This window comes from Lepus europaeus, chromosome 6 (assembly GCF_033115175.1).
Source record: "Lepus europaeus isolate LE1 chromosome 6, mLepTim1.pri, whole genome shotgun sequence".
Taxonomy (NCBI): domain Eukaryota; kingdom Metazoa; phylum Chordata; class Mammalia; order Lagomorpha; family Leporidae; genus Lepus; species Lepus europaeus.
The window spans coordinates 61,600,730-61,609,465 of NC_084832.1; the positions used below are offsets into that span (position 1 = coordinate 61,600,730).

The window sequence follows — 8,736 nt, forward strand, 5'->3', positions numbered from 1 at the left end:
TACTAAGGTGACTGGAACTTGTAGCAAAATCCCAGAGGGAAGGGATGGGGTTTGGGCACAGTCGTGAAGATGCTGCTGGGCTGCTCACATTCTGTATCAGAGTGCTGGTTTGAGTTCCAGCTCCCCTGCTTCCAATCCAGCTTCCTGCTAATGCATACCTTGAGAGCCAGCAGGTGATGGCTCAAATGCTTGGGTCCCAGCCACTATGCTAGAGACCTAGACTGACATCTAAGCTCCTGGCTTAGGCCTGCCCCAGCTCTGGCTGTTGTGGGCATTTGGGGGTGTGAACTAGCACATGGAAGATCTCTCTCTCTCTCTCTCTCTCTCTCTCTCTCTCTCTCTCTGTCTTTGTTTCTCCCTCTTTCTTTCTCTCCTCTTTTTCTCTTTCCATTTCACTCTCTCTGTCTCTTTGCCTTTCAAATAAAAAAAAGAAAAGAAATAATTTTTTAAATCCCAGAGAGGAGAGAATTGCAGAGACGTGAACCCAGAAAGTGACACACAATCTCCCCTTGAGATGTTTGTTAACTCCTAAGCTGAGCATGCACCAATGAGCCTGAAAACAACAACAGCAACAAAATAAAATAGCAGCAGCAGCAGGGAGACTAATGAAATGTGCAGATTTGCAGTGTTGATGAGAACGTCTGCTTTTTTGCTGATCTTAGGGTGAAAGCATATCGTTTCCTACCATTGCATATAAAGTTAGCTATAGAGTTTTGTTTCATTTTGTTTTGAGAGGCAGAGACAAGAGACAGATAGACAATATCACCTTCTGTTGGCCCATTCCTCAAAAGTCTGCAACTCTAGGACTGGTATGCCAAAGCCAGAATCCAGGAATTCACTCCAGGTCTCCTTCATGGGTAGTGTGACAGAAGTACTTGAGCCATCACCTGCTGTCTCCTTGAGTTTGCATTAGCAGGAAGCTGGAATGGGGTGTCAGAGCTCGGACTCAAACCAAAGAAGTCCAATACAAGCTGCAGATGTTTTAATCACTATACCAAATGCCAATCCCAGCTGTAGGTTTTCTGTAGATGCTCTTTATTAAGTAGTGGACATTCTTCCTCTGTTCCTAGTTTGCTAAAACTTTTTATCATAGCATGGATGTTATGCTTTGCCAAATGCTTTTAAAAAAATCTTTTATTTATTTGAAAGGCAGAGGTTCAGAGAGAGAGAAGGAGAGATAGAAAGATCTTCCATCCACTGGTCATGCCCCAGATGGCCACAATGACCCAATCTCAGCTAGTCCAAAGCCAGGAGCCAAGAGCTTCTTTCAGGTCTCCCATGGTCTCCCCTGCTATCCTCCACTGCTTTCCCAGCTGCATCAGCAGGGAGCTGGATTGGAAGTGGAGCAGCCACTCAACCAGGCACTCAACCAGAACCCATATGGAATGCTGGCACAAGTGGCAGCTTTATCCACTAGGCCACAGTGTCAGCACCAAATATTTTTTTCACCAATTAATATGATCATATGATTTTTCTTCTTTAATCTGTTGATGTGATGGATTACATTAATGGATTTTTCAAATGTTGAACCAGTCATGCATACCTGGAATAAGTCTCACTTGATCAGTGTATAACTTTTTATACACTATTACATTAGCTAATAGTTTCTAGAGGGTTTTTGTATCTATGTTCAAAATGGAGATATTGATCTGATATTTTTCTTGTAGTACCTTTATCTGATTTTGGTTTTCGGGTAATGCTGGTTTCATAGAAAACCCCTTTAGGAAGTAAAGGTTTGTTTTTAAAAGTTCCATGACTGTATTCATGGATATTCTACATGAGACCTGGAGACTCTTAGTTGGAGGTTCCAGAAAGATCTGGTAAAAATATAACAGAATGTCATATAAAGATCTTAGAGGAGCCAATGAGTTTAGGGAGTAGCTGTGATTGGTTGCTTCCCTGCTTGGCAAAAATCTAGTTGGGAAAGTTGTGCACATACTTATGAATATTACAATGGAAGATAGTATATTGACCAAAAAAAACACCTTAGAGATAATAAATGATGCAAGATTTGAGAAAGAGTTGCCTGTGGCTTTCTTTCCTCTTCTAAATTAAGTTTTCTCCTTCTACAACTCTTTTCCCACTGACATGGCTGAGGCTGGGACAGCGAATATGTGAAAATTGGACACAATTACACCAGAGTAGTCAGTGTTTTATTATCAAGGAAGAGGTCACTACATTACAGTAAAACCCTATTAATTTAAGTTTCTATAATTCTTAGACACTTTATTCTATTCAAGGTTCACAAAGCATACCTTTCTAATATGTAGACAATAAATGCTAATCAAGTTAATGGTGTAAGCAAAATTGTGTTGGAGGCAGAAATGGAGGAAGGAATGGTTTGGACTTACTTAAAAAGAACAAACACTTCAAGCACCCTAACAATTATGGTAAAGCCTCATTAAGTTGGACTTGACCACTTTGGTGTTTGTGCCAAAATTGAGTGTTGGGCCTGAATTTTACCATTGCTAAATATATCTTTCTTCAAGATAAATGCTATTTGAAAACTGTTCCCTGATTTCTCAGGATGCCATTAATTAAAATGAATTGTGATTTTATAGAATAATTCTCATTCTACAGAATACTCAGTATTTGAAGATACTGTCAATTATGGCTTATCATGACTTTAATAGCAATAATGAGAAGAACACAAACCTTATTTTTAATAAATAAGCTAATTTTAAGACATTTAATTTTGGAAGTAATCAAAGTGAAAATATGCCTATTTTAGAATAAAGATATTCTTTTTTTTTTGACAGGCAGAGTTAGACAGTGAGAGAGAGAGAGACAGAGAAAGGTCTTCCTTCCGTTGGTTCACCCCCCAAATCGCCACTATGGCAGGCGCATTGTGCTGATCCGAAGCCAGGAGCCAGGTGCTTCCTCCTGGTCTCCCATGCGGGTGCAGGGCCCAAGCACTTGGGCCATCCTCCACTGCCTTCCCGGGCCACAGCAGAGAGCTGTGGAAGAAGACTGGAAGAAGAGCAACTAGGACAGAACCGGCGCCCAACCAGGACTAGAACCCGGAGTGCCAGCACCGCAGGCGAAGGATTAGCCTAGTGAGCCATGGCGCCGGCCTAAAATAAAGATATTCTATAGCCCTCTACTCCTTACTGAACCTTAGACTCTGATAATCCAACTGCTTAGTGAACACATTCATTTCAGCACCTCTGAAATGTAATCCATTATTCCATTACTCTCTTTAGTCCAGTCTACCTCCATTTCTTTCAGCCATTTTGACAACATCCATTGTCAAAAGTTTGTTCAAGTCAGGAACCTTGGCTCCTTCTTTCCTCTCTCCCTCATCATCAGTCACCAAGTCCTAAACACTACCTCCCCGGGGGGTTGGCCCCATCTGCTCTCTCCCAGCCTTACTGCTGCCCACCTTGTTTGCACCACCAGTCTCTGTCTCCTGGAAGACCACAACAGCCTCATGCTCTGGTTCCACTGTCCCCTCCGAAGGGTATGCTGAAATTTAACCATTGCAATAGTTTAAGAAATGGGGCCTTTAAGCAGTGGCCAGGCCATGAGGGCCCTGCCATCATGAGTGGAATAATGTCGTTCTCATGACTGTGTGGTGATGAAAGCAAGCGGTGTCCTCTCTTGCTTCTGTCTCTTCTGGAACATGCTCCCTCGTCCCCCGCCTTGTGGTACAGCAAGAGGACCTCGCCAGGTGCCAAGACCACACTCCTGGACTTCCCAGCCTCCAGAACTGTGAGCAATCGGTTTCCTTATTGATTATCCAGCCTCAGGTAGCCTGTTAAATGATAGCAACACAAAATGGACTAAGGAATTCACTTCCACACTGATCTCTGCCTTCTCTTCATTTGTGACTGAAGCAGCCTTTTTAAGTCCTGCCTTCAAAATCTTCCCCTGAAATGTCCTTCCTTAAAGAGGTATTGCCTGACCCCTGCACAACTGCCCCTCTTCTTTCTTTTCTCATTGAGAGAGATCTGCTTCTACTTTCATTTCCACCACTTTAAGCCAATCATGAAGTTTCACAGTGATTTCTGGGGTGAGGCAGGAAGAGGGCATGTGTGTTCAGAATCGCCGGGGCTGCACCTGCTCGGTCCAAGGCAGTGCAGGCAGGGCGGGCCTCCCTGGGGCAGCTGGAGAAGCAGGGACTGCCTGACCGGCAGGTGGATGATGTTTGGCAGCGCAAGAGCTGGTACACGATGTCCTCCACTGTCTCCAGCTTGCTCAGCTCAAAAAAGCCAGTGCCTGCGGTGGTCAGCAAGTTAGCGATCAGCTCAGCGGCCTTGGAGCCACCTTCTGCCTTCCACTGCTCAGCCTTCTCCACTACAAATCTGGCCCTCTGCCCCCCGCTGAGCCCCCTGCTTGGATTCCAGTGCTTCTGTGAACTCCTTCCCAAAGATCAGATGCATCAAGGACACCCAGGATGGGGCCAAAGAGCAAGGTCATCGCTCACCTGCCTGGAGACCGGCTCTCTCTGGGTAAGGTGCTCCCCTGTGTCACAGGGGGCCACCGCGGTCTCGAGGACCTCCGTGGTGATGGACGGCAGCACGTGCTCATCAGAGTCCCCGGCCACAGTGGTGACAATGCGCGGGAGCTTGCTGGCCAGCACGATGCTGACATTCTGTACATCTTTGCTATCGATGATGACCTGCATGTTCCGCCGGCGCCAGCGGCAGTCAAAGCTAATTGGTTTCTGCACCCACGGGATGAGTTGAGTGGGTCCCTACTCCCACCACCATGTCCTGCACGCCATGGCACTGATCAAAGATGACAGCTTGGTGCCCAGAGACTGCGTTATTTAAGTCAGAGTTTCCCCCATGCCTCTGGCAACAGCTAAGGCCAGGCTGAACAGACACTTTGGCAGCCATGTTTTCTTCTGGGGGACCCATTCACACCCACTTCAGCTCTGACCTCCACATGAATTCCCCTTCACTTTCTTTTTTTTTTTTTTTATTAAACTTTTATTTAATGAATATAAATTTCCAAAGTATAGCTTATGGGTTACAATGGCTTCCCCCCTCCCATAGCTTCCCTCCCGCCCGCAACCCTCCCCTTTCCCGCTCCCTTTCCCCTTCCATTCATGTAAAGATTCATTTTCAATTCTCTTTGTATACAGAAGATCAGTTTAGTATATATTAGGTAAAGATTTCAACATTTTGCCCATATAGCAACATCAAGTGAAAAAACTACCATTGGATTACTAATTATAGCATTAAATAGCAATGTACAGCACATTAAAGACAGAGATCCTACATAATTTTTTTTTTCAAATTAATTAATTTTCTATGCCATTTCCATTTTAACACCAGGTTGTTTTTTTTTTTCCATTTCCAATTCTCTTTATATACAGAAGATCACTTCACTATATAATTAGAAAAGACCTCATCAGTCTGTGCCCACACAGAAACGCAAAGTATAAAAATACTGTTTCAGTACCAGTCATAGCATCACTTGGCTTTAGATGACACATTAGGGACAGATCCCACATGGGGTGTAAGTACACAGTGACTCCTGTTGCTGACTTAACAATTTGACACTCCTGTTCATGGCGTCAGTAATCTCCCTAGGCTCTAGTCATGAGTTGCCAGGGCTATGGAAGCCTTTAGAGTTCGCTGACTTTGATCTTATTCCGATAGGGTCATAGTCAAAGTGGAAGTTCTCTCCTCCCTTCGGAGAAGGGTACCTCCTTCTTTGATGGCCCCGTTCTTTCCACTGGGATCTCACTCACAGAGATCATTCATTTAGGTCTTTTTTTTTTTTTTCCATGATATCTTGGCTTTCCATGCCTGCTATACTCTCATGGGCTCTTCAGCCAGATCTGAATGCCTTGAGGGCTGATTCTGAGGCCAGAGTGTTGTTTAGGACATCTGCCATCCTATGAGTCTGCTGTGTATCCCACTTCCCATGTTGGATCTTTCTCTCCCTTTTTGATTCTATCAGTTAGTATTAGCAGATACTTGTCTTGTTTGTGTGATCTCTTTGACTCTTAGACCTATCAGAGCTATCAATTGTGAGCTGAAATTGATCACTTGGACTAGTGCGATGGCATTGGTACATGCCATCTTGATGGAATTGTGTTGGAATCCCTTGGCACATTTCTAACTCCACCATTTGCGGCCAGTCCGATTGAGCATGTTCCAAATTGTTCATCTCCTCCCTCTCTTTTTCCACTCTTAGATTTAACAGGGATCACTTTTCAGTTAAAATTTAAACACCTAAGAATAATTGTGTGTTAATTACTGAGTTCAACCAATAGTACTAGAACAACAACAACAACAACAAATACTACACATATCACCTCATCATCATGTATTCAAATCCGTCTTCCCCATGAGAGAACAAGATAGGTTTCTGCACTGGCCTTCATGCCAGCCTCCTAAGATGCGCTCCTTAAAGTGTTGCTCAGTACACTAAAGAATAATGTCATTAAAGAATCAATGTTATAAAGAATAAATATTCGTATTTGTGTTGCATAAGGGCCTAAACTCTGGCATCAGACCATAGGGTTCATATTCCAACTGCCTCACTTATTAGCAAGGTGACAAATAGCATACTTGAGTATGTCTCAACTTCTCCCCTTATAAATGGGTATAACAACACTACCTGATTCATGGGAAAGTTATGAGGATTGAAAACTTGGTGTAGGCAAAGCATTTAAGATGCTGTCTGGCTTCCAGTAAGCATTCAACCACTAGTACCATCCCACACTCTCTGTCCCAAGAATCCTAGAAGAAATTATGTTCACTAAACTAAGAGTTCCCGGAATTTGGGGATGAGGCAAGGAAAAGATCACTGTTTTGTAATGGAACTACCAATGGTTAACACAGCAAAGCATAAATTCAGCCATCAGTTGAAGTAGTCCTTCCCTCTGTGATGAATGAAATATAAGCTGCTGCTGCTGACACTTTGGAAAACATCCATATGAATCAAAACAGCAGGATTCACCTTCAGGCCCAGGCTCCAAGATAAAGGAGATAATGGGAATTAAGAACACTTAGAAGGCCATAAAGTATGATACAAATGTGTGTGCTGTGATTACTGTTATTATTAGTGGAGTAATTCTATTACCCAATCTGAGATATTGTAATCTGACTGTCTGAAGCAACACAGTTGCTTGTCCTCACAAGGACCTATTACAAGGGCAGAGGAACTGAAGGCCAAGCTAGGTGATGTTTACCCAGCACAATCCGAAGGAGGGATGCTTACGTGATACAAGAGAGGGGAAATACATAGAACAAAGTGTCTCCCCAGATCTTGTTGACACCTTGGTCCCAACTGTCCACATGACCACAAAGTGGTAGATTAGGTAAGTTAGTGGTAAGTAGTTCCTGCCCCCAGATTATAGTCCAGAGGGAAGACAGGCAAACAAGTAATCACACAAATAAATATGTAACTGCGTCATGTGCTAAGCACTGTATTAGACCTGAGGGGTAGGAAAGGCTTTTCTGACACTGTAAGTGGAGGTAGGCTGGTGGGGTGGTGGGAAAGCTTTCAGGTAGAAGGTAGCCAAGGGCATGGTGGATCTGAGGGTCTGAAAGGCCAACACAGAGTGCAAGAGATGGGGGGAGGATGACACACAGGACGTGGGCCTGGAGAAGCATGCAGTGACCAGATCACAAAGGCCCTGAGGGGCCACCTGGAGGTATTTTGGATTAATTTTGAGTATCAACTATAAGGATAGGGCTAGACGTGCTGGGATTTATGCTTTATGAAGATCTTTTTGGCTTCTATGTAAAGAATGGATTGGAACCGGCACCGTGGCTTAACAGGCTAATCCTCCGCCTTGCAGCGCCGGCACACCGGGTTCTAGTCCCGGTTGGGGTGCCGAATTCTATCCCGGTTGCCCCTCTTCCAGGCCAGCTCTCTGCTATGGCCCAGGAGTGCAGTGGAGGATGGCCCAAGTGCTTGGGCCCTGCACCCCATGGGAGACCAGGAGAAGCACCTGGCTCCTGGCTTCGGATCAGCGAGATGCACCGGCCGCAGTGGCCATTGGAGGGTGAACCAACGGCAAAAAGGAAGACCTTTCTCTCTGTCTCTCTCTCTCACTGTCCACTCTGCCTGTCAAAAAAAAAAAAAAAAAGAGTGGATTGGAGAAGCCACTGAGGTAGAAATGGAGACTGGTTAGGAATATTCTGTAATGTCCAATCAAAGGGGATGGATTTGTGATGGGAATAATACATAGAGCTCGGAGATAGATTGGGTGTGGAGAAGAAACATAATGGACCAGATCCAAGAATCTCCCTGGAGCCATTGAGTTGAAGAGCTGCCTTCAGGTCACTAAAGTGAGCAAGGGTAGCTGTGACTCTGGATGGGAATGTAGGTATTATGGAGCAGACAAGAGTTCCATTTGGATATGTTAAGTTGAGAAGCCTGTGAAACCTCCCAGGGAAACTCAAGTGACCATTTAGATCCATGGCAGTGGAGCTTGGTAGAGGGGTTCAGATTGTACTGGCATTTGGGACTCACTGGTATATAAAAAGCAGTTAATATTCCTGGGATTCAAGAAGTCCCCCTGGGAGAAAATACTGAAAAGAAGCCAAGAGAATCACCTATGTCACGTGAGCTGTAGTCTCCTGGGTCAGATTCCCATAGCCCAACAACTCTGGATGAGTTAATAAGAGCAGGAATGTCAACTGGGAGAACTTCGTGGTGACTCCAAGTCAAGCAGCAGACCATTCCACCCATGACAATTCTGTTTTAAATTACGGCAGAGATTAGCATCCCCACTGTAAGAGGGAAAGCAAGACCGTGCAAGTTGGAGTG

The 8,736-nt window shown here is 44.5% G+C and overlaps 1 pseudogene; it reads right to left on the bottom strand.

The window, feature by feature from the left end:
• Positions 1–3,995: 3,995 nt before the first annotated feature.
• On the bottom strand, positions 3,996–4,841 carry LOC133762096 (prohibitin 1-like; annotated as a pseudogene).
• Positions 4,842–8,736: the final 3,895 nt, after the last annotated feature.